The sequence below is a fragment of the Bos indicus genome, chromosome 12, assembly GCF_029378745.1.
Source record: "Bos indicus isolate NIAB-ARS_2022 breed Sahiwal x Tharparkar chromosome 12, NIAB-ARS_B.indTharparkar_mat_pri_1.0, whole genome shotgun sequence".
Taxonomy (NCBI): Eukaryota; Metazoa; Chordata; class Mammalia; order Artiodactyla; family Bovidae; genus Bos; species Bos indicus.
The window spans coordinates 16,707,616-16,734,412 of NC_091771.1; the positions used below are offsets into that span (position 1 = coordinate 16,707,616).

At 42.6% G+C, this 26,797-nt stretch overlaps 1 protein-coding gene and 1 long non-coding RNA gene across 3 annotated transcripts in view; one reads left to right on the forward strand and one right to left on the reverse strand.

Moving 5' to 3' along the window:
- The window catches only part of LOC139186181 (uncharacterized), a 44,033-nt gene extending 27,459 nt beyond the window's left edge, over positions 1-16,574 (forward strand). The window contains exon 3 of the long non-coding RNA XR_011569682.1: positions 10,002-16,574. This is a non-coding gene — a long non-coding RNA (uncharacterized lncRNA). The remainder of the gene's footprint in view (positions 1-10,001) is intronic.
- HTR2A (5-hydroxytryptamine receptor 2A) overlaps positions 1-26,797 on the reverse strand; it is a 66,858-nt gene that overhangs the window by 4,495 nt on the left and 35,566 nt on the right. The window lies entirely within an intron of this gene.

Here is a 26,797-nt window from a genome sequence, read left to right on the forward strand (position 1 = left end):
AATAACTTCATAAAATTGAAAACTTAATGTATTTCTTTCTAGAAAATTAGGAAAATGAAAAAAAAAGTAACAAGTTACAAATAATATGTATTCTTGCCAGTCAGGGGCACCCATAATTTGCTTTTTCTGTAGTTTTAGTTTTCCATTTACATGCATATGTAAATATATATATATATATATATATATATATATATATATGCAGGCAATATTTTATGTATAGCTTTAAATCTCATTTAATGTTAAATCATATAACTACATCTATTTTTAATCATTTTTGAAAAATATGATTTTCTAATGTGAATTTAAAGTAACTTTAACCTGTTTTGATTCTTTTTTTTAAAAAATATTTTTATTATGGAAAACTTCTGACATATACAAACACCACAACACAAAATCCAGCGCAATGAGCCTACCACCCAGCTTCAACAATGATCAGCTGGAGGCTAATCTTGTTTCACCCATATCCCCACCTGCTGCAACCCTCCCATGTTATTTTGAAACAAATCTAAGACATCATATCATTCAATCTGTAAATACTTTAGTGTGTTTATAAAAGCCATGCACTCTTAAAAATCCTGATATTATCATGATACCATTCCCATTCCTACATAGAAATTTAATATTTCTCTAATATTATTAAATACAGAGTTGGTATCCACATTCCTAATGTCCCATAAAAGGTATTATATATTTTTAAAAATAATTTTGTAAGTAAAGCATTCAGAAGGGTGGATTACAAACAAATTAGCAGCCACGGGCTTTTCTTATTGACACATATAAGATTTGGGGACAGAATGAGCCAAATATATGGGAATTTGAGTCCATGGTCAAGTTGCCTTTTCACTCAAATTTGGGGAACTTTTAGAGTTGTTAGGCTCAGGCAGAGGAAGGAGCAGAGGGAATAAAGGCAATAGTTGGCCTCTAATCATGCTAGTTTCTCTTCCATGGTGTTAGGCCAGATGGCCACCACCATCACTGTGCAGTTTTGGGGAAGTGGGAATGTCTTCCTTTTCTGGTCTGGGAATGGTCAGGCCAGGAAATCATGTGTTTGTCATAAAGGAAGAATCAGGATGATCAGGATGATGCAGAAATAATTAAATATTCTTTTTTTTTTTAGTTGTTTTATTTTTGGCTGTGCCGGGTCTTCATCGCTTTGTGTGGGCTCTCTCTAGTTGCAGCGAGTGGGGGCTACTCTTTGTCGCGGCGAACGGGCTCCTCATTTCAGGGCTTCCCTCATTGTGGAGCAAGGCTCTAGGTGAGTGGGGGTCAGTAGTTGCGGCACACAGATTCGGTAGTTGTGGCTCATAGAGCGCCAGCTCGGTAGCTGTGGTACATGGGCTTAATTGCTCTGCATATGTGGAATCTTCCCGGAACAGGGATGGAACACGTGTCGCCGGCTTTGGCAGGCAGATTCCCATCCACTGAGCCAGCAGGGAAGTCCTCAAATGCTCTTTATAGCTTAGTTTAAGGTTGCTTCCTTCATGAAGGGTAGAAACCACAGCAGCACCCCAGAGAAAGTCAGCAAAAAGTTTCTATCTCCTGCCCATGTTTTCAGCTCCTTCAGAACTGTATAACAGGGGGTGCCCTGGTCCTTGCTTCTGACACCATTTAGAGTCTAATAAGTGGTCACAAACCAGCCAACAACAGTTTCATACCCATGCCAGGAGCTACTGCTTGCTTGACTCTTGCTATCCACGGAAAACTTCCTTTGGGTTCATCTCCATCCAACCAGGGATTGGACTGTCCTAACCTCACGTCACCTCACGCTGGCCATCCTTGCAAGGAGGGTACATCAGCTTGAGTTACTGTAATGCTGGACGCAGATCTTCCTCAGTGACATTGGCCATTATGGTCACAGACTGAACCGACAGTATCTGTCACTTGTCTGTGCGAGGCCATCCCAGGATTCTTGGAAGGTGGAGATAAATGACATCAGAACTCTTCTTAAGGACACTCAGTGTGCGCGATGACTCTTCATTTCCTTCATTCCTCTCTGTCCCTGGCCTGTTTCTGGGAACATGCTGTGGGCCAAGAAGAGATGGAAGAAATGTGGTTCCAAGAAGAACATCCTCTGACGTTTTGGATACATACCAGTTTTGCTTATCCTTCAAAAGACTCTTTTTTTAGAAAAAAAATACTTGTTTTTAATTGGAGGATAATTGCTTTATAATAATGTGCTGGTCTCTGCCATACATCAACGTGAATCAGCCATAGGTATACATATGTCCCCTCCCTCCTGAACCTCCGTCCTACCTCCCACCCCATCCTACCCCTCTAGATCGTCACAGGGCACTGGGTTGAGCTCTCTGTGTCATACAGCAAATCCCCACTGGCAGCCTATTTTACGCGTGGTAATGTGTGTGTTTTCACGCTACTCTCTCAGTTCATGCCACCCTCTTCCCCTCACTGTGCCAAGTCTGTTCTCTGTGTCTGTGTCTCTGTTGCTCCCCTGCAAGTTGAGATGCGGTTTCTAAGAAGAGTATTTTGTTTTTCTAGGTGTTTGCACTATCTATATAAGGTGTTTCCTATATTAATCTACACAATCCTTGTTAGTGTAGTTGTTCACTACTTAGAATGGTTGCAACCAATATGCTTCTATGGATGTGGTGAGGAGAAAACGAACCAAAGATGCAGAGGACCCAGGACAGTGTTCAGTGCAGACTAGCTGTTCTGCCAATGAGACATAAACACAAGAGCAGCCTTTTCCCAGGATTATTCAGATTAAATACATTCACTTGATTTTCCCCTAATTTTGTCATATTTTGCTTTGCTTATATTTTCTGGACTTTAATGTATGAAAAAGTGAAAGCTGCTCAGTAGTGTCTGACTCTTTGTGACCTGTTGGACTATCTAGTCCATGGAATTCTCCAGGCTAGAATACTGGAGTCGGTAGCCTTTCCCTTCTCCAGGGGATCTCCCCAATTCAGGGGTTGAACCCAGGTCTCCATCATTGCAGGTGGATTCTTTACCAGCTGAGCCACCAGGGAAGCCCAAGACTACTGGAGAGGGTAACCTATCCCTTTTCCAGCAGATCTTCCCGACCCAGGAATTGAACCAGGGTCTTCTGCATAGCAGGTGATTCTTTACCAACTGAGGTACCAGGGAAGCCCACTTTAATGTATATTAGATCTTAAATCAAAAGAAATTAAAAAGACTGTTGGCTATTGGCTCTATAGTTAATAAATAATGATGTAATTATTATCTTCTGCCAGGGTGACGAAGGGTCTCAATCAATTTTAATTCTGTCCAGCTAGAACTGTTGATTGCTTCTCTAATGTGATGAATTACAGCCATTACGATTTGTCATGATACACATAAATAAAATACCAACCATCCAAAAAAAGTGTTTTATTTTGTTATTCAACTCTTAGCTGTGCATTTTCCTGATTAATACAGAGGAAGTCACCACCTTGAGAGCCTCTTGCCCTATTTGTATGTGACCTGGTAATTTATATAAGTGGCAGTTCTCAATTAACCAGAATATAGGATTGCTTAAGAGACCAAATTCTTCAATCATTTTCAATCATTTGGAATTCAAATGTGTGTCCTTGTTTGGGGAGAAGACATTTTCTCTCTCTCTCTCTCTTTCATACATACACCCTTCCAGAATGGCCCAACTTCTGTGGTCAGGGAGGGAGAGGAATGACCATAGAAGCTGAGATTCCTCCATTAGGTCTGGGGTGAAGAGCTACTGTAAAGTGGGTGGGGCGAGAGGCACAGGTGGGTCCTCAACTCGGGGGACCTTGGCTGGGAGGGACAGAATGAAGTGCTTAGGTCCTTAATGGCCATTCCTCTTTACGTGTAACAGAAACACCTTGAATGCTCTCAGATACCGTTCTTCTCAGTGCCTCGCTCAGAGCAGATGGTAAATAGGGGTTTAGGGAGAGACTAACTATACAGTTAAAGTAATAGTCTGTAAAGGAGGGGGAGGAATTTTATGTCAAAGAAGCAGAACACTCAGAGAGACTTTGTGGACACAATAAGCAATTCAAAAACGCTCCCACCAAGAGAGATGGAGACGCTGGCAGACAGCCGAGACTGTGGTCGGAACCGTCTACAGTGCTTTAATTTTCTGGTTGCTTTGTTTGATAATAGCTGCTTTTGAAGACCTGAGATCTCCTCTCACTTGAAATTTCTGCACATAAAGCGTTTTCCTTTATGAACAGACAGACAGTAGTTCGAGCTACTCTGCATTTTAATATATTTTTCTGAGGAGTGGAAAACAGCCAACGAAATTCAGTATCAGTATCAGATCCTCCTTGCGCATTGCTTATTTCCTTTTATTAAGACTAAGACAATGAAGTGAATAGGAACCTTAGACACCCAGGAACATGAAGGTTTCGGCTGGTGATCTTTCTTTTAGGGTAACCCTGTTTAGAATTTGCATACAAAGTTTGCCCCTCTGGTTAACATCTTACCACAGTCAGGGTGAATGGCCTTAACTCTGCAGCACTGACTGTGAAAAGCAAACTTTATTCTCAGTCCTAGATTTTTACACTTTAATACCTTGGGTCTGAAGGTATTTCTGAGACAGTGTTTCCTTGTGAAATAAGAAGCACAGATTCTCTGATAGGGAGCCACTGGGAATCCCCAGGGCCTCAAAGACCAAATTTTGCTTCATAGGTTTCTTTCTCCTGAAACTACTAGTCTTCCTTTGCATTATAATACATGAGTTTTTTTTTTTTTTAAAGTAATACGAATGGATTTACTAGCAGTTTGACAGAAAACACCACACATGGTAACAGCAGGCTACCCATTGTAGCGTAGGGAGAGATAGGTTGCATATATAGGCCAATTGGCGCTGGGACTTACCATCCTTCTAGTACAGAGCTTCTAATATAGCTCTGAGTCTGCTCAAGAGTTGCTGAATTCCTTATAAATCGATGGTCTGCTAACGAGGCAGGTGTACATAACAGGGAAAGCCAGATATGCATGTCAGTTACCCAAGAAATTGTATGTTTCTTCTTAGATAAATTCTGAATATCTCTTTTTATTCCCTAAATGATCTTATTTATTTATTTATTTTTGGCTGTGCTTGGTCTTAACTGCTGCTTGGGCTTTTCTCTAGTTGCATGCAGGGGCTACTCTCTAGCTGCAGTACACGAGTACATTGCGGTGGCTTCTCTTGCCATCGGTGGAGCGCAGGCGCTGGGGCTCCCTGGCTTCAGTAGTTGCAGCACGTGGACTCAGTAATTGTGGCTTCCGGGCTCTAGAGCCCAGGTTCAGTAGTTGGGGCATGCGGGCTTAGTTGCTCCACAGCATGTGGGATCCTCACAGGTCAGGGATCGAACCCATGTCTCCTGTGTTGGCAGGCGGATTCCTTACCACTGAGCCACCAGGGAAGCCCCCTGCATATCTCTATTAATAAACTGTAGCTTTTCAAAGTAGTTTTACAGTTATGCATTTACTCTGAATTGATTTTATTTTTACAAAATTGTAAAAATGTTATCTACACTGCCCTATAGGCAGATAAACATTTCACTTTATAGAAAAACTGAGGTTTAGCAAGCTTAGGTAATTTGTTTAGAATCACACAGCAATTTGGGGGCAAAATCAAGACCCAGTCTTAGGCTTCTCAGTTCTTATGGCTGTTTTTTTTTACTTGCTTATTTATTCCTTTTATGGTAGTTATAACAGTCTATGACTGTATCAGAGGTCCTTAACATTGGTTGTAGGAACACGGTGATAGCCCTAACATTTCCAAAATTTATGTATATGTACATTGTTTTAGAGAAGATAGAGCCTTAATTAGATTATCAGAAAAGTTCCTGCTCCCAAGGCTGTTAATAACCCCTAAATTATATCAGTGCCCTACCTATAGAATACACACACACAATCCCCAATGATCCTCTGTACCTTGATGCTTTCTTTTTCATTCTTTACTCTCAAAGTCGAAACTTTCTCTAGTGAGACATTATCTTTGAAGCCAGACAGATATTTAAAAACTGAAATCCTTATAATCAATACCTAGTTTCTTTTTTATATTGCAGTTATTCTCAACCTTGTGTGCATATTAATATTACCTGGGGAGCTTTTGAAAATTTCATCACCTGGGCTCCATTCCCAGAAGTTCTGACATTAGTACTTTGAACAATACTAATGCTCAGGTCCTGCTAGGACATTATTATTAAAACAAAAGAACACCTAGCTGATCTTAATCTACAACCGGTGTCAAGAACCCAAGATGTATAGGATTAAAAGTGCAGTAAAAAGTGTTGATTGTGAAATAAAACCAAATCAAGTAAAATTTAACAATTCTGCCCTTTGCTTTCATTAAATAAATCTATTAATTTTCCAACCGACTCAGGCCAACTTCCTGCAGCAAACAGCAAGGCAACGTGAAGAATTGATGGAGAGTAGTAGTTAATTGGGGGAGAAAAGTGTTGAGTGAGGTTAAGCTCCAAGTCTTTGTCGCAATTCTTTAACTACTATGACTAAATGTCCAAAAAGCCTTTCAAGCTTGTATTCTGCCCCAGTCCATATACGATTCTTGGAAGGAATGATCCAAGTCTGCCCGCGGGACATGCAGTTGTGCACTCACCGCCCAAGCTGGTGGTCTTGGTTCCCTCTCCTTGCTTCCTAGAAAGGTGACCTCTTGCTCTTCTGACCCTCATTCCTTTTCCATTGTGTTTATAGCCCAGAAGTTGTGCTTTTTTAAATTTAATTTTTATTTTATGTTGGTGTACAGATGATTTAGGGCTTCCCAGGCGGTTCAGTGGTAAAGTATCTGCCTGCCAATGCAAGAGACGCGGGTTCGATCCCTGGGTTGGGAAGATCCCCTGGAACTGGAAATGGCAAACCACTCCAGTATTCTTACCTGGGAAGAAATCCCGTGGACAGAAGAGCCTGGCGGGCTACAGTTCATCTGGTTGCAAAGAGTCAGACACAACTGGGCAACTAAACAGCCACAAGATAGTTACTAAGTATACAGCTAAAGTGCTTTAGTTATACATATACATATATCCATTCATTTTCAGATTCTTTTCTTGTGTAGGTTATTACAGAATACTGAGTAGAGGTCCCTGTGCTATACAGTGGGTCCTTATTGATTATCTGTTCTATATAATAGTGTATATATGTTAATCCCAAACTCTTGATTTACCCCCCACCCTCAGCCCCAATGAAGTTGTGATTTTAGTGTGACCATCTTGTACTGAAAGGTCAAGAGACTACATTCTGACTTGCTGAAGGTGTGTTTTCAGCTGTGGACAGTTCACCTGGAAGTCCATCCACGTGCCTCATCCCAGGCAGATTGGTGTCTTTCCACCACCTTCTTCACCTGACCATATGTCATGAAGCCCAGATAGAATCTGAATGATATGATGGAATTTGAAAAAAACGATCAGAGTCTCATTTTCTCGTTGGAATACAACAGAGAAACTTTTCAAATTCTTTCATTCAACTCGTCATCTGTATTGATAATAAGTGGACATCACACTATCCATCAATGGAAAAGTGTCCTTTTCTAGACCGTATATTTAGCCATGTGCTCAAGAGCAAAGGTTTATTTACAAAATTTCATCTCTGCCCAACATACATCTTGGAAGAACTATATCTTTTCTTCCATGTGTTTAAAAAGGGATAGAGTTTTGGAGTGATTCCTTCTGAAAGCCTGAAGAATGAATTTCACACGTGACAACTCACTTCCTGGCCTCTGGGCTTAGAAGGCGTGTCAGGAACAGTGTCCCTAGTGCTCGAGCCCACTCTGTAAGGTCTCTGTGATCTGGTCTTAATGTCATTATTCACCTTTCTCGATTCTGACACAGCCATGTGGTGTTCTCTGTCTTCTTTATGTCATATCTTGAACTGTAAAGGATATTACATGTGGCTTGAAAAAGCAAGAGAGTTCCAGAAAAACATCTATTTCTGCTTTATTGACTATGCCAAAGCCTTTGACTGTGTGGATCACAATAAGCTGTGGAAAATTCTGAAAGAGATGGGAATACCAGACCACCTGACCTGCCTCTTGAGAAACCTGTATGCAGGTCAGGAAGCAACAGTTAGAACTGGACATGGAACAACAGACTGGTTCCAAATAGGAAAAGGAGTACGTCAAGGCTGTATATTGTCACCCTGCTTATTTAACTTATCTGCAGAGTACATCATGAGAAACACTGGACTTGAAGAAACACAAGCTGGAATCAAGATTGCCGGGAGAAATATCAATAACCTCAGATATGCAGATGACACCACCCTTATGGCAGAAAGTGAAGAGGAACTCAAAAGCCTCTGATGAAAATGAAAGAGGAGAGTGAAAAAGTTGGCTTGAAGCTCAACATTCAGAAAACGAGATCATGGCATCCGGTCCCATCACTTCATGGGAAATAGATGGGGAAACAGTGGAAACAGTGTCAGACTTTATTTTTCTGGGCTCCAAAATCACTGCAGATGGTGACTGTAGCCATGAAATTAAAAGATGCTTACTCCTTCGAAGGAAAGTTATGACCAACCTAGATAGCATATTCAAAAGCAGAGACCTTACTTTGCCAACAAAGGTCCGTCTAGTCAAGGCTTTGATTTTTCCTGTGGTCATGTATGGATGTGAGAGTTGGACTGTGAAGAAGGCTGAGCACCAAAGAATTGATGCTTTTGAACTGTGGTGCTGGAGAAGACTCTTGAGAATCCCTTGGGCTGCAAGGAGATCCAAGTCCATCCTAAAGGAGATCAGTCCTGGGTGTTCATTGGAAGGACTGATGCTGAGGCTGAAACTCCAGTACTTTGGCCACCTCATGCGAAGAGTTGACTCATTGGAAAAGACTCTGGTGCTGGGAGGGATTGGGGGAGGGAGGAGAAGGGGATGACAGAGGATGAGATGGTTGGATGGCATCACTGACTCGATGCACATGAGTTTGGGAACTCCGGGAGTTGGTGATGGACAGGGAGGCCTGGCGTGCTGCTATTCTTGGGGTCACAAAGAGTTGGACACGACTGAACTAAACTGAACTGAACTGACTCTTCAGCTAGTAGATCTGCCTGCTCCACCTGTGTCTTCCAGTGGCGTACTTGGGGCATGGCGGTGTCCCGCTGCTGGAGCAAGGGGTCCCATTCTGTGTACCTGCAGTACCTCGGAGGGTTACCTATTAATCCAAGCTCAACTTGTGGAAACACAGAAGTGTATAGCAGGAGAGACTCCTGAGGGCACAGGCCTTGGAAAGAAGCACACTGTAGGAGAGAAATACTGAGAATATCTGGGGATGCAGGGCAGAGAGGAATGCGGTATCTAAAGCACGTTGGTTTGTTCGTAAAAGCCTTGAGCACCTCTGGGGAAGGAAGATGCTCTGTATGCAGAATCTGGAAGGTACAGTCTCACTTCTCCATTTTGCCCCAGATCAGTTCCAATGCCACTCTCTCCCCTGAAATGCTCTGCCAGCTCCTGGGGGAGCTCCAGAATTTCTCTGTAGCAAGGACCTGGGTGGCAGCTGGCTGGGTGTGTGGAGCAAGGCAACTTGTCTTGTGGCTACATTTGTTTTTACTTTGACTGTATGATGATTTGGGGGTGATCTGGGGGCTATAGATGGAGATCATGTTCCCAGACCATAGTCTACATTTCTTTTAAGACGTATCTCATGACATCATTCTTTTAAGACACCCCTGGTATGAAGCCTTTCCCTAATTGTTTTTCTCCAAAATAAGAGCCTTTTTCCTTTATAGACCTTTATGTGAGCGTGTGTACTCAGTTGCTTCAGCTGTGTCTGAGTCTTTGCTATCCCATGGACTGTAGCCCACCAGGCTCCTCTGTCCATGGGATTCTCTAGGCAAGAATACTGAAGTGGGTTGCCGTGCCCTCCTCCAGGCGATCTTCCCATCCCAGGGATCGGACCCAGGTCTGTGCATCTCCAGCATTGCTATAGACCTTCATCACCTCCATAAATTATTTATATTGAGCTCACCCACCCTTCTAATGCCTTAGAATTTTTCTCTAGAATTGCCATTTCAACCATGAGATGATAATCTCATTATGATAATCGATTATGTGACATCGATTGTTTTACTTATTGCAGGTTCCTCCAGTAGCTAACGCAGTGCTGCTCATACGTGGGTCTGGGCAAATGCTTGTGGGACTGACTGAATGAATGAATGGAAAGAGGAGAAAAGATGAGGAATTACAAAGGTAAATTATAATAATAATTCTTATAGACATAACTTGAATTTACTGGATTATTTCATAATGTTATCCTTCATTTTTGCCAGAAAAACACAATACATGAGCTTACCAGTTAGCCACCTAGGGCAGAGAGAGGGAAATCAGATAATTCCGGGATCCTTAACTTGTATACCTTCTGAGAAAACTACATAGAGGATTAACCAGCACATGAGCTGACCATCTCAACAGCTATAATCACAGGGAAAAGATGCTGAGAAATGCAGTGTCTGAGGGAGAATCAGGAGACCTGGGTTTATTCCTGTCTGTTCTGATTCATAACCTAGATCTAAGGTTGTTGTTTTTCTCAAAGTTCTCCTTCAGGTAAATGACACAGGTTACATATTAGGAAAGTAGCACAAGACAGTGAGGAAAACACAGAATAAGGCATCACAAGACACGGGTTTGCATCCTGACTCTGTCAGTCACTAGCTGGGTGACCGAAAACGGCTTAATTGTGACGCCTTTCTCTGTAAGGTGGAGATAATAAAAAGAGGCCTTCCCTAACTTACCTATAGGGCCTTGGTGAGAAAACAAGGTAATGTGTCTGAATTATCTTGCAAACTTTTAAGATAGCAGTTATTATAATGTCCTTGACACTATGCTTAACTCTGAGTATACCACAGAAGACCTTTGAGAACCTTTGTGAAGCCCAAGATCTTGCAGGGAAAATGAAATAGACACAGGTGATTTAGAAAGACAGCAGTGCAATATTTAAAATGGATAACCCACAAAATCCTACTGTATAGCACAGGGAAATCTACTCAATGTTATGTGGCAGCCTGGATGGGAGAAACCTTTCCCTTCTCCAGGGAGTCTTTCCAACCCAGGGATCAAACCCAGGTCTCCTGCATTGCAGGCAGATTCTTTACCAACTGAGCCACAGGGGAAGCCCAAGAATACTGGGGTGGGTAGCCTATCCTTTCTCCAGCGGATCTGCCTGACCCAGGAATCAAACTGGGGTCTCCTGCATTGCAGGCGGATTCTTTGCCAACTGAACTATCAGGGAAGCCTCTAGAAAGATAGCAGTGCAATATTTAAAAGGGATAACTCACAAAGTCCTACAGTATAGCACACTGAACTCTACTCAGTGTTATATGGCAGCCTGGATGGGAGGGGTGTTTGGGTGAGAATGGATACATGTATCTGTATGACTGAGTCCCTTTGCTATCCACTTGAAACTATCACAATATTGTTATTTGGCTATGTGTATGCACTCAAGTAATGCTCAAAATTCTCCAAGCCAGGCTTCAGCAATATGTGAACCGTGAACTTCCTGATGTTCAAGCTGGTTTTAGAAAAGGCAGAGGAACCAGAGGTCAAATCGCCAACATCTTCTGGATCATGGAAAAAGCAAGAGAGTTCCAGAAAAACATCTATTTCTGCTTTATTGACTATGCCAAAGCCTTTGACTGTGTGGATCACAATAAACTGTGGAAAATTCTGAAAGAGATGGGAATACCAGACCACCTGATCTGCCTCTTGAGAAATTTGTATGCAGGTCAGGAAGCAACAGTTAGAACTGGACATGGAACAACAGACTGGTTCCAAATAGGAAAAGGAGTACGTCAAGGCTGTATATTGTCACCCTGTTTATTTAACTTCTATGCAGAGTACATCATGAGAAACGCTGGGCTGGAAGAAACACAAGCTGGAATCAAGATTGCTGGGAGAAATATCAATAACCTCAGATATGCAGAAGAAACCACCCTTATGGCAGAAAGTGAAGAGGAACTCAAAAGCCTCTTGATGAAAGTGAAAGTGGAGAGTGAAAAAGTTGGCTTAAAGCTCAGAAAATGAAGATCATGGCATCCGGTCCCATCACTTCATGGGAAATAGATGGGGAAACAGTGGAAACAGTGTCAGACTTTATTTTTCTGGGCTCCAAAATCACTGCAGATGGTGACTGCAGCCATGAAATTAAAAGACGCTTACTCCTTGGAAGGAAAGTTATGACCAACCTAGATAGCATATTCAAAAGCAGAGACATTACTTTGCCAACAAAGGTCCATCTAGTCAAGGCTATGGTTTTTCCTGTGGTCATGTATGGATGTGAGAGTTGGACTGTGAAGAAGGCTGAGCACCGAAGAATTGATGCTTTTGAACTGTGGTGTTGGAGAAGACTCCTGAGAGTCCCTTGGACTGCAAGGAGATCCAACCAGTCCATTCTGAAGGAGATCAGCCCTGGGATTTCTTTGGAAGGAATGATGCTAAAGCTGAAACTCCAGTACTTTGGCCACCTTATGCGAAGAGTTGACTCATTGGAAAAGACTCTGATGCTGGGAGGGATTGGGGGCAAGAGGAGAAGGGGACGACAGAGGATGAGATGGCTGGATGGCACCACTGACTTGATGGACGTGAGTCTGAGTGAACTCCGGGAGTTGGTGATGGACAGGGAGGCCTGGCGTGCTGCGATTCATGGGGTCGCAAAGAGTCGGACACGACTGAGCGACTGATCTGATCTGATCTGATCTGATGCACTCAGTCGTGTCTGACTCTACAACTCCATGAACCGTAGCCTTCCAGGCTCCTCTGTCCATGGAATTTTCCAGGCAAGAATACTTGAGGTTATTCGGCTATAATCCAATTAAAATAAAAAAGTTTAAAAAATAAAATTAAATAAATAAAGAAGAAGAGAGCAGTGTAGGATAGAATGAGACCAAGAGGAGAAGCAGGTGATGTGGATAAACCCTCCTACGCGATGTCAGAACGTGATGGTCATTGTGGGTTAGTGTCTCTTGGAAAGAGTTGTGTAGGACACTGTGTGGTTAAGCTGGGTTTTGTGGGTCAACAGACTCTGGACAGGGGTCAAGTCCAAAGGTAGAGGGGCAGGTATACTATTGCTGAACATATATGGCTGTAGTACACCTGCCAGGGTGCACTGGCCAGGGCTGAGTTCAGTTGTGTTTGGCATGCAACTGTGAACTCAGGACGAAGGGCACATGCTTGTCAGCGACAAGAAGCATTTCCTCTCTCTGTGATAGCAACCTATTTTAGTCATTCATCCAGTGATCAAATATTAATCGAATATACAGAGAACTAGGTGCTTTCGGAACTGACAGGAAGAAGGTGCTTAAGTCTATAATCACTGCAATTCAAGACTTCTGGCTGTCGTTCACGAACTCATCAATCCAAATCAAGACTAGGGAGGAAGAGCATACAGAGGTGTAGGCAGAAAATCTAGGTTTAGCCCTGGCATCAAATTGTTAAAATGCAGTTAAAGTAAATCTTGATTTTTTTTTAAGGCAGGTATAATGCAGGATGGCAGGCTTCCCAGGTGGATCAGTGGGAAAGAATCCACCTGCCAACGCAGGAGATGCAGGTTTGATCCCTGGGTTGGGAAGATTCCCTGGAGAAGGAAATGGCAAGCCCCTCCAATATTCTTGCCTGGAAAATCCCATGGACAGAGGAGCCTGGTGGGCTGTAGTCCACGGGGTCACAAAAGAGTCAGAACCCACTATGTGATTTAACAACGACAATGCAGGATGGCAATTCGCAAATATTTTGGTCTCAAGACTCTTTCACACATTGAAAAATTATTAGAGACTCCAAAGAGTTTTTGTTTCTGTGGGTTATATCTATAAATACTTCTTGTGTTAGAAAAGAAAGCTGAGAACACTGAGAATAATAATTTACCAATCCATTTTAAAACAAAACTAATAACCCATTACATATTAACATAAATAACATTTTTATGAAAAATAATTATGTTTCCCAGAATAAAACAGTGAGAAGAATGGCTCTGTTTTGCAGTTTTGGAAATTTCTTTTATGTCTGACTTAATGGAAGACAGCTGGATTCTCACACATGCTTCTGCTTCAGCCTATTACATCACATGCCATGCATCTTCTGGAAAATTCCACTGCACTCTCATAAAACAATGAAAGGGAAAAGAGAAAACGACACCTTATTTTCCCCAACTTTATCAAGATATATGACATATACCACTGTGTAAGTTTAAGGTATATAATGTGATGATTTGATACACATGCAGTTTGCAAAATGTTTACCACAATAAGGTTGTTTAACACATCCTTTATCTCATAAAATTACCATTTTGTTGTTGGTACAGTGAGAACACGAAAGCGCTGTGCTCTTAGTAACTTTCAAATATACAATATGGTATTGTTAGCTACAGTCACCACGCTGTACCTTAGATCCCCAGAACTTATTCATCTTATAACTGGAAGTTTGTACTCTCATTTCCCCCAACCCTCAGCCCCTGGTAACCATCATTCTGATCTGTTTGTAAAAGTTCAATGATTTTAGATTCTACATGTAAGTGGGGTCATACAGTATTTGTCTTTCTCTGCCAGACATTCATTTAGCATAATGCCTTCAAGGTCCATCCACGTTGTCACAGAAGGCAGGATTTCATCCTTTTTAGTGGCTGAGCAATATTCCCTCTATATCTACACACACCGCATTTTCTTATCCATTCACCAGTGGACCCTTAGGTGTTTCCATATCTTGGCTATTGCGAATAATGCTGCAAACAACGTGGGGTTATAGACATCTCTTCAGGACAGTGATCTCGTTTCCTTTGGATATGATGATAACAATGTTGATGACGATGATGATGTTGGTGATGATAATAGTATTAGCTTGGCTAGACTTCCTGAAAGTGTCCCAGAGATCCCTGGAACCCACACTGAAAACCACTGATAGAGAAGAAAAAGCCACCAGCTTCAACTCAGAAAACTCAAGTTTGGATCCCCTGTGACCTTAAGCCAACCACTTAATCCATCTGAGCTTTTTCTCCCATAAAATGGGGGATTATTTAATAGTATCCCCATTAAAGAATTCTCATGAGGACTATAAATGAGAATTGCCCTACTGTTGGTAGTAAATATTAGGTCTTAACTTGTTAAGTCTTATTCTGTCTAGCAGACAGAAATAACAGAGAAAAATGTTCAACAGCCTTTCTTAATGTGCAGAGTCCTTCATTTTATGTGAAAATCTCTGCTGTGGCTGGAACCACCAAAGTTTCATTGCAGAACTGGTATGATGAGGAAACTTCTGTTTTCCTCATCCACTGAGTATCAGAGCTTCCTGCTTCATCAATGGCACGTCTCTACCAGGGACTCAATTCTGTTGCCACTGGGAACCTGACACCTCAGCTACCTCCATGCTGGCAAAGACATTCTGTTTTTTTCACTTTGCTCTTTTCCATATCACAGTTTTGCCAAATGCTGCTCTCTGGAGGAACCTCGGCCATGAGCCAATGTCTGACCGGCAAGGAAGGCTGGGAATTTGAGTTCTGCCTCTTGGGAATTTCTCCAAATACAGAAAGGTTTGTTGGAAGAGATGGCCAGCTATGACTATGCCAGATACCCATCTCACCGGACCTAGCTATGGTGCAGTTTGCAGCTGTTGTCACTGGGCTAGGGGCAGGGAAATGCCTTTTTCAAAGATGACAGTGCTGGAATTCCCGGCTTTTTGCTACTTTCCTCTTCCTTCCTGTGATTGTCCTCTTTCTCTGTCATCCCTGCAGTCAGCACGTGCTCAACTATTTAATACATAGATCATTCTGGAAATTACATACTAACAGGTGTGAACTTGAATGCATAGGGCACTGGTGTAGTCATATAACTGAGTTCTGTGTTGGAGTATAAGAAGATGGAAGAGTAGCGCTTGGTAAGCTGAGCAGTGTCTAAGGACGAGCAGGTTCAATTAAGGAAAAGACACACTGTGCAAGCCAAACAAAACATCTGTACGCCAGACCAATTTTTCATTATTCAATTAGCTTGGCATAGGTTTGGAGCTTTAAAAAGTTTTTTTTTTTTTTTTTTTGCATTGTGTATTCGCCCTGCCCCCATAGCTGCTGGTGTAAATAAACTGCATCTCCTGTTGGTGGAAAAAAAAAAAATTAAAGTGTTTTTAAGTGGATTCTTCTTTACTCCCATCTCTTATAGGTTTCTCATCTTGCCATGTTTTTGGGGTCACTGTCCCTGTACTGCTAAACTGACATTGTTTCTACCAGAAGGCTCAAACACATTTTAATTTGGCTCTTAAGTCCTGTGATCAAGCAGGGTCTTTATCAGCGTGGGTGACAGACATACTCCCCTTGGACACAGATCAATGCAATAGCCACACAGATAGGTAAGCCCTTGTTCTGACAGTGTCCCTGGAGGAGGGGGACACGGAAAGTCACCAACTGGTGACCCCCTTTTCTAACTTAAGCTACCCTTCTGTATCTCCCTCCTGTCTTAGCCACTCTCTCCTTGAACTGCTAGGTTTGTAGAGCTTTGTACCTTCCCACTCTTTTATCAAAAACTCATCAGGGAAGATCCCCTGGAAGAGGAAATGACAATCCACTTCAGTATTCTTGCCTGGGAAATCCCTTGGACAGAGTAGCCTGGTGGGCTATGGTCCACAGCATCACAAAAGAGTTAGACATGACTGAAGTGACTGAACACGCATGCATGCACTGGTTGGCCAAGACCTCTAAACTTCCATCCGGTTTAAGGAAGCCTGAGATGAAGAACTTTGGGTTTTGATTTCTCCCAGACTGTATTTTCAGTGAGTGATAATAAAATTGCCACTCAGTGAGATTTCATTTATTCTAACTTCTACAAAGTTATGTTGTTCAATCGCTAAGGCGTGTCCAACTCTTTGCAACCCCATGGACTACAACACGCCAGGCTTCCCTATCCTTCACTATCTGCCAAAGTTTGCTCAGTCTCATGTCCATTGTGTTGAAGATGCCATCCAACCATCTCATCCTCTGTCGTCCCCTTCTCCTCCTGCTTTCAATCGTACCCAGCATCAGGGTCTTTTCCAATGAATCGGCTCTTCGCATCAGGTAACCAAAGTATTGGAGCTTCAGCTTCAGCATCAGTCCTTCTAGTGAATATTCGGGGGTTGATTTCCTTTAGGATTGACTGGTTTGATCTCCTTGCTGTCCAAGGGATTCTCAAGAGTCCACACCACAATTTGAAAGCATCAATTCTTTGGCACTAAGCTGTCTTTATGGTCCAAGAAGTTAATTTGCCAGTTACATGTTAAAATTGAAACTCTTCTTGGAATAAGTCAGACCAGAAGACTGACTTAGACTCTCATATAGATAACTTCCATACCATGGAAACAGGGACTTCTGAAAAATTCCTCAGTCGTCCTCTTAGTTGTGGGCTTCCCTGATAGCTCAGTTGGTAAAGAATCTGCCTGTGATGCAGGAGACCCCGGTTTGATTCCTGGATCAGGAAGATCCCCTGGAGAAGGGAAAGGCTACCCATTCTAGTATTCCGGCCTGGAGAATTCCATGGATAGTCCATGGGGTAGCAAAGAGTCGAACAAGACTGAGTGACTTTCATTTTCACTTTTCCACTTAGTTTATAAGGGTAGGGTGGTTTTAGACTAAGGGGGAGAGAGACTCTCCTTTTAACAACCTTTTGGGCATTTGAGTAGTGGCGGATACGGCCAAGTAAACTGTGAACTTCTTGATTATATGCTCACTGCTTTTCTAAACTTTGTGACAGTAGCAGAGACATGGTTTAACTAATTCCAGCCCACTAAAGTTTTGCACTGAAACATTTTGTGGGGGACAGAATAATGATGCCCTGAAATACTCACATCTAACTCCTGGAACCTGAATACGTTGTTTCACAGTGAAAGGGAGTTAAGGTTGCAGGTGAGCATTAAGGATGCCAGTCAGCTGACCTTCAGCCAGGGCGAGAATCCCGGTTCATTCAGGTGGGCTCACTGTAATCACAGGAGCCTTTAAAGTGGAAGAGAGAGGGGGAGGGTCAGATCAGAGCGACCAGGTCTTTGAAGAAGGCAGCCGTTGGCCTCTGGAAGCTGGAAGGGGCGAGGTGATACTTTGTCCCCGAGCTCCCTGAAGGAATGTGGCCCTGCTGATGCCTTGACTCAGTCTGGTAAGACCTATTTTAGAATTCTACCTGAAACTGGAAGTAATACATTCATAGGTTTCCTAAAAATTCTTGACCAAACTGTTGTGCAGTTGTGACAATTATTACTGCAGCCCCAGAAAGGGATACACATTGCTTGGAGCAGTTCCTGCTTGGATACTTGGGTATTGCTGTAGGTCAGCACATTCAGGGAGATGGTCAATGGGTGGGGGGAGCTCTCCAGCTCATGAACACAGCCTCTGCTTGTGCACAGCCCTCCCTGCCCTCATTGTTTTAATGGCATTGCTTTTGTGTGTTTGGAGTGGGATTCACCTGATGAATCCTTCAAAACTTCATGAGTTTTGATGCTTATCCAGGCTCCTGTGTTAATTTTTAAACTCTCCTGTGAGGAAGAAACCTATTCCAGAATATGAAAAGCGGCCTTGTTTTTCACCTTTATTTATGCTATTGAAGTGCCATTCACAGCTGTGGTCACGTGGGGGGAAATAAGCAGGCGGGAGGCTGGGGTTGGGAAGCACTGCCTTCCGTCCTTGGTCCTTCCTCTTCCTCAGACAAGCCATGGGTGTATGGATTTTGATCTCTCATAAACAGTGACAACAGCTTTGTCAAGTTCCTCCAATCCTTTTGATCTTTGAATTGAAACTGTGGGTTTAATTTAGGGGAAAACTAGTATCTTAAGTTGTGCTATTAACGATGTCAAATTATCCCAATATGAACACGTTACATATCTTTGTAACTAGTTGTCTTATTATTTTCTCATAATAGTGTAAGGCTTTTTTATTTTTTATAAAGTTCTTGAGGATTCTTATGTTACCGCCTTTTTTTTTTTTTTTTGCCCATATCCATCTGCGTGGTTGCTGTTGTTCCTTTATATGCTGTGTTACCTCTGAATTACTGAGTAAAGACTGGGGGACGCATTCCCTTTATCGAATTGCTTCTCATAGGCCAAAGTATCTTTTGTTTAAGTTTGTGCCGCAGCTTATGGAGACACCAGGAGAAGGGGTTACACAGCTCACACCCTAGCCCATATGCCTCCTGGTGATTTTGGTTGGGAAGGAAGAAGGACTTTAGTGCAGAGAATCTCTAGCATTAAAATGTGCGCCCCAAATTCCTGTTTGTCCATAGCCTGCCTGGATGCCTCTATGAGCACCTGCATGGGCTGCTGATCTAGCTCACCCTCCCCTGGCCCTCGGGCTGGGAGAAGCAGGAGGAGAGAAAGCTCAGGGACCAGCTGACTGCTCCCCTGCTTCCCGTGTGCTCTCATTCAATGTTCTGGACCTTGGGGCACGTTTAAAACATCTCAGAGCTTTAAGATACTGACACCTGGGCCGAGCTTGAGCTCCAGGTGAGGCCCAAGACAGAAGATTTTAAAACTCCACAGGTGATTCTCATGTGCTGTGGAGGCCAAGCTCTGCGGCCTCAACCCTGGTTGGCCTGAACAAGCCCACTGGCTGGAGAAGGTGCTGGCGGACGTTGCGGTTTCTTTGCTTTGCCTGGTCACCAGGGAAGCAGCCTCTGCCAAGGGTGGTGGGGAGACCCTAAGGGGGCCCTCTGCCCCGTCTGTGGCTCTCACTGCTTTCCTCTCTAGATCATGTGTCTGCCACGTGTGGACCTGATGACCAGTTTTCCTAGAGGTTTGCCGTAGCCTTGATGCTAGTCCTCAGAGTCATTAATAACCTTCTTCTGCTAGGCTGGGAAGAGATAGTCTCCAGTTCCAAAGGGTCTGCCTTTGTAACAGCACCTTGAGGCTCTTCTTTACTTTTACACCTGGAAGAATAAAGGGGAGCCAGCCTGAGAGACTAAGCTGGACGGGTTGTGGTCATCAGCACCACGTGTATCTTCTATCAGGTTGGGGGGGTGGGTGGATGGTGGTGGAATCTCAGGACTCTGGACACAGTGCCAAGTCTGGGATTTGATTCTTTTTTTTTTTTTTTAATTTATTTTGGCTGTGCTGAGTCTTCATTGCTGCCTGGGCATTTCTCTCATTGCAGCAAAGGTGAGAGGGGGCTGTTTGCTAGTTGCAGTGTGTGGACTTCTCACCGCAGTGGCTTTTGTTGCAGAGCTCAGGCTCTAGGGCACATGGACTTCAGTAGTTGGGGTGCACGGGCTTGGTTGCCCTACAGTATGTGGGATCTTCCTGGCCAGATTGAACGCATGTCTCCTGCATTGGTAGGTGGATTGTTTACCACTGAGCCCCCAGGGAAGCCCTGGGATTTGATTCTTACCTAACAAGTTTGCCCCTCAGAGTTGTTGTGAGGATTTAATGTGATAAAGTGGAAAGACCCTCCCTCCCCCGCAGTGTCATCTTTCAGGAGATGCCCACAGGTGTTAGCTGAACTTGAACTCCTGTGGTGTGAAGAGGACGGAAACATTAATGTGTTACAGGAGGATCAGTGCGCTGAGAATAAGAGAATCTTCGAGCAGGTGGTGTTACAAATGGCTTAGGTGTTTCTTGGTGGCTGTGAGTCATACCTTTAGTGTTCCCTTTTGTTGGGATTGCTTATTAGATTTTGTTAGAATTTAGTTAATTAGACTTTTTTGTTAGCTTACAAGAAGGCGCATAATAGAACTTGCAGAACTATTTAGAAGCAAAATAGAAATAAGCTATTTAGCTTATTTCAGGCTTGTACTGGCTCGAGGCAGACACTGCTCGAGTTGACTTTTATTGTTAGGACTTCCAATAGTGGTGGTTTTTCTTTCTTTCTCTTTTTTTTTCTGAACCGCTATTAGAATAAAATATCACTATTCCAGGTCTGGCCCTACTTCAGCTCTATCTAGGTGTTGTCCGGGGATTTTATGGTATACGTCACTAATAACAGAAGTCAGCAGAGACTCCTAGGTTCAGGTATGTGATCATAAAATTAACATTAGATAACACTCAAGGGAAAAACAGATCAGGGCCTCTGGTCAAGTGATCATAGATTACCTTCTGCCTGCCCACCCCCCCACCCCCCCACCTGCTGCAACCTGCCCCAGTTTTAAGGTTATAAGCTAGAGTGTTGCTGGGAAATAAGTTGAAGTCCTAATTCCCAGTATTTGTGAACATGACCTTATTTGAAAATAGACTTCCTTGATCAGGTTCAAAGAAGGTCATTAGAATAAGCCCTATGTCTAATCCTGTATGTCTGACCTTATGGAGAGGAGAAGTTAGGATGCAGAGACAGACAGACCCAGGGATGACAGTATATGAAGATTAAGGTAAAGATTGGATGGTACATCTACCAAAACAAAGAATAAATGGGATTATCAGCAAACCACCAGAAGCTGGGGGAGAGGCATGGAACACTCTCTCCCCCACGGCCTTCAAAAGGAACCAGTCCTGCCCGGGCCTTTATTTTGGACTGCTAGCCTCCAGAACTGTGAAACAAATGTATTTAAGTCACCGGTTTGTGGTATGGCAGCCTAGAAAAGTAACACACCCCTTTACCCTCACTCTGCCTCCTGGGAGAAGTGATGCTATGGATCGGTTAGGTTCAAGGACACTCACTGAATTGTTAGGGTGAAGCCTGAAAATGTTGCTATTTAGCCATCTTTGATCTTCGGAAAGGTGAGTGTCACATGATCCAACATAGAACATTCTTTGTGTGTGAGACCCCTAAATAAACCTCATTAGGGCGGTATGGAGGGTCGTCTCTCCCTAGTCTGGAATGGGAAGGGGCTCCCTACTGGGGTATCCTGGCCACCTTTTTCTTTGGCTTTTTCCTTATGATATTGGTTGCTCTCTATTCCATATAGACAGACAAACTGTACCTGGGGACAGAACCGCAAAGCTTACTTTCCCTAAAAAGGTCTGAAGTTGGAGACCTTTTAGTGTTCTGAAGGGCCTATAAAAATTATAAGACCTGGAAAAAAGGATCCACAATACAAATATGTAACCTTTTCAAAATGAACATCTAGTGTCTATGCAAAGTAACGTCTAACTATCGGTGCTGAGCTGGCTACCTAGCTACCTTAATATGCCACATTGAACAAAACTTACATATTTAAGTTTATGTGGATGGAGCCTCTAAAAATTAGTCCCCAAAAGTCTTAAACAACCCTGGCTCTGGGGAAAAATGGTCTTTCCTCTAATCACCATTGTCTTATTCTTACAACTTGTTCCTTGCTGGTTTATTTCTTGACATTCAAGGTAAGAGACTGGATTTTAGGGCAAAACAGGGTAGAACAAAGCAATCTTTTGTCCTGCTTCATCTCTGGTTATAAATTTCTCTTGGAAAAATGATAGTGTTCTGAATAATGGGTTAAGAACAAGATTCAGGCATTTGTGTCCTACCAATATGAATCTTAACCTCCTTGTAAAAGTACTCAATTTGAATTGTTCTTCTCTATAAAAATCTCTCATTAAAATAAAACAGTGATCCCTCATGGCTTTCTAATCAACCTAATATGCGATTTAGAAAGGACTTGAAATAAAGTTGTACCTAGTGCTTCATTTATCTTTCCAGTGAACTCTTAATAAACCTCATAGCTTAACCTCTCTTTTTCCCAACAAAGACAGATAGGAAGTAAAGATGTAAGAATGTTACTTCATTCGCTATGAACCTATGAAACTGAAGGTAAAAATTGCAGGGTTCTGAATAGAAATGAGTCTTCTAAATGGATGTGGGGCTTGGCTGTCCTTCAACCTTATGGAATATCGATCTTTTATGTGAATACAGGGTCTTCCCTGATAGCTCAGTTGGTAAAGAATCTGATTCCTGGGTTGGGAAGATCCACTGGAGAAGGGATAGGCTACCCACTCCAATACTTTTGGGCTTCTCTTGTGGCTCAGGTTAGGTTTAGGGTGAATACAGATCTTATAAATACCTTAAAATTGGTAAAAGGTAAGATCAGCTTGCCTTTCTCTAGTAGAACCTCTTCAACTCTTAGTACAAAGTATTAGAGTGAATGGGGCTTGTATGGTGGTTCTTATGGAAGTACTCACAAAGTATTGGGTTGGTCAAAAAGTTGTTTGGGTTTTTCACAAGACGGCATGGAAAAACCCAAATGAACTTTTTGGTCAACCTGATATTTACATCCTGGGATCAGGGTTTCTTATGAAAAGGCTTGTAACTTAGGTTAAAGGGCTATCATTATTTAATGACTTATCATTTATGCAGAAAATACTTTTCAAATATCTCCTAAGTGTCAGGCATGATGCTGAGCCCCAAGGATACCCCCTTGGCTGAAGCAGTCCCTGCTATGAGTTTACAGTTCAGTAGGAAAAATTACTAACAATGGTAAGAAATTCTAGGGTGGCAGCAGTTTTGGGGTACAACAGGGAGCGCAGAGAGACACTTAGATTTGGGGATCAGATCAAGAAAGCTTTCTGCAGAAAGTGATCAAAAACTTGAGACCTCAAAAAGAAGGCTTTATCCAGACAAATTGAATACATTTCCTAGAGACAGGAAAGCACAGCATGTAATAAGAAGTGAAAGTAATTCAATATGAGGTAAGGATCCTCCAGGGAGAGATGAGCCTGAAGAGGTATGCAAGAGTCGCATCTTGAAGGGCCTTGTGAGCCATTTGGAGAAGTTTTAACTTTATCCTGAGGGTGACACACAGCCATTAAATGACTTAAGGCAGAGAATGGAAATGATGGGATGAAAGGTTTGGCAGTGTGGAAAATGAATCAGAAGGGAACTAGCCCAGTATGGCATCACCGACTCAATGGACATGAGTTTGAGTCAACTCCGGGAGTTGGTGATGGACGGAGAGGCCTGGCGTGCTGCAGTCCATGGGGTCGCAAAGAGTCGGACACGACTGAGTGAGTGAACTGAAGTCCAGTAAAGAGGCTGGTGTCAAACACAAGGTGAGAAGTGACAGCTGTGGAGCCAAAGAAAGTGGGGGATTAATAAAACATTAAAAGTATCAGTAGATCATAGTGACTAGGTGTGGATGTGAGGACAGAAAGAAAAATGAAGACTGAAGGTTTTTAGCTCTGTGGGGTGGTACCTACCCCTCACGGAATGTGAACTAGAAAAGAACAAGTTTTAGGGAGAAAGTAATGTCAATTTTGATTGCAATGATTTGGAGATAGAGCACAACCAAGAGGAACTGCTTGGTAAATAGGCAGGAGTCTGGACAGGAAGGTGCTAAGGATTCCTCCAGGACCAGCACCTCAGTTGTCAGGGAGGATCTTAGGAAGAAGGGAGTACTGAGTTGAGCCTTGAAGGATGAAAAGCAGCGATCATAATAAAGAGGTGGAAGATGCCCCAGACAGGGGGAGCATCTTAGTGAAAGAAATCAGAACACAATGAGGAGTTGCAGGTAACACAGAGGGGTTGAGATGGAGTAAAAAGGCAGGAAATATTTCTTTTTTTTTTAATATATTTTTTTTGGATGTGGACCATTTTTAAAGTCTTTACTAAATTTGTTACAATGCTGCTTCTGTTTTATGTTTTCTTGGCCCCGAGACATATGGGATCTTAGCTCCCCAATCTGGTATTAAACCCGTACCCCCTGCATTGGAAGGTGAAGTCTGAACTCTTGGACCACCAGGCAAGTCCCAGGAAATAATTCTTGATGGGCTTTCCATGTCACACGTGATGCACGATGAACCAGGAAGGAGCCAAACAGATTCTAGGCAGGGGAGAGCCCCGGTTACATCTGTGCTTTACAAATTAGATTGGGCACTAACACAAGCGTGAACTGGAAATGGGAATAAGCTGGGCCACTTTAGATAATATAGCACTATTCCTGTCAAAGTTAAAGTCCTGAATGAATGCCAAGGCAGAGGGGATGGAGAAAAAAGGAATGAAACCAGGCGATACCAAGTGACAAAAGACCTAGCTATGGACTCTGGGGGGCAAGAAAAATGGCAAGAATGATGTTCAGGGATCTGACCTGGCCACTTCATAAGCTAGACAAGATGGGTGATGGGAAAAAGTAACTATTGAGAAAAGCAGGACAGATGCACCTTGACCCTTGGGTTTTCATTCTACTGAACTCATGAATTATTAAAAGACTGGGGTTTTTGTTCACTACAAGAAACATTTATAACTTTTGTCTGCAGTAAAGAACTTGCAGTGATGTCATATTATCCTTTTCTATCAATATTAAGGATCAGGAATTATTTCACTCTGAAAAACTACTTTTCTCCCAAGGAGACAGCAGTACTCAACATATGGGAAAAAAAATATTACTGTAACTTAGCATTTGTAGGCATTTTTTCTCTCCCAAATAATCACACACAAATCTCTGCAACAAAGTTTTTAATAATTTGTCCAAAGCCTCAAGATATTACTATGTGGCTACTTATTTTCCAAGTTTCAGTTGAAATAAAAATGCTCAAAGTCTTTTCTGAACATCTTTTCTAAATGGTTACCATTATTACTGTTGTGATATTGATACTTTGTCCCATTCATTCATAGCCCTTTTATCTGCTTCAGATTATATTTTGTTTATATATTTGTGTCTCACTGTACTATAGGGTCCTAGGTCGGTATCTGCGTCATATAGAGTAGTAAGGATTTTGACTGTTCCCCTGTCTGGATTTCTAACTGGAGGTCTAAGTCTACTTTGTAATACATGGAAACCTCCATACTAATTAAGAAGAGATCCCCAAGACTTGCCTGGTGGTCCAGTGGTTAACACTCTGCACTTCCAGTGCAGGGGGTGAGGGTTTGATCCCTGGTTGGTGAACTAAGATCCCACATGCTACACAGTGTAGCCCTTCCCTACATGAAAAAGAGATCCTCAGTGGTAACATGAACAAATTTAAACCATGGTGTTAACTGGGCTTCCCAGGTGGCGCAGGTGGTAAAGAACCCATCTGCCAATGCAGGAGATGTAAGAGACTCGGGTTCGATCCCTGGGTTGGGAGGATCCCCTGGAGGAGGGCACGGCAACCCACTCCAGTATCCTCACCTAGAGAGTCCTAGGGACAGAGGAGCCTGGTGAGCTATGGTCCATAGGGTCACAAAAAGTTGGATAGGACTGAAGCGAATTAGCACACAAGCACACGGGGTCAACCATGGAAAAGTGGCGGGAAGACCTGTGGGTGTGCGTTTGTGTGCTGGGGCCTGAGATGGGGCAAAGAAGGATTGCCAAACAGTCTCCTTTTATTTTTCTTTTGGATGAAGGAAAGCTCTTTGCTTCTAAAGAGGAAAAGACTTATTGAAAGAAGTCCCGCTTAAAACTATGTTCTTTCTGTGACCATATTTTTTTTTTTAATTTTATTTTTAAACTTTACAAATTGTATTAGTTTTGCCAAATATCAAAATGAATCTGCCACAGGTATACATGTGTTCCCCATCCTGAAATGACCATATTCTTAAGTGGAGAGATCTGAGTGAGCCTTTCTCCAGCAGAAGCTGGCTTAATTGGATTCCAACTGGGGAGAATGAATTCTTCATCAGAACATATTTTATTTGCTTAAAATGAATATTGTTGCAGTTACTCCCTGTTTGTCAACAAAGTGGTCATTAACAGCTATCAGTGGCTGACCTTGACAGATTCCATTACTGAAATAATGAAGTCTGATGGGTTACTATTATTAACATTTGCTAATGGTTTCACATTTGCTGAGCAAGAGATGGGGGTGAAATAGAGCTGCTTACTCAGGCAGGTTGACCACCGGGGGATGGCAGGAAGTAGTGAAAAGCACAGGGAGCTTGATGAAAAATGAATGGCTCCCAGGAAGCATTTCTACAAATGAATGCAAATTCAGATATATATCTTTTAACACCATGTTGAAAAGGTTGATTACTTAAAATTAGACTCACCAGATGTTTTTGTGGTAGGCAGAAATGGGAAACTAAGCAGGAGGAAAAAAGAATTTATCCTTTTAAAAGGTCCTAGTTATTTC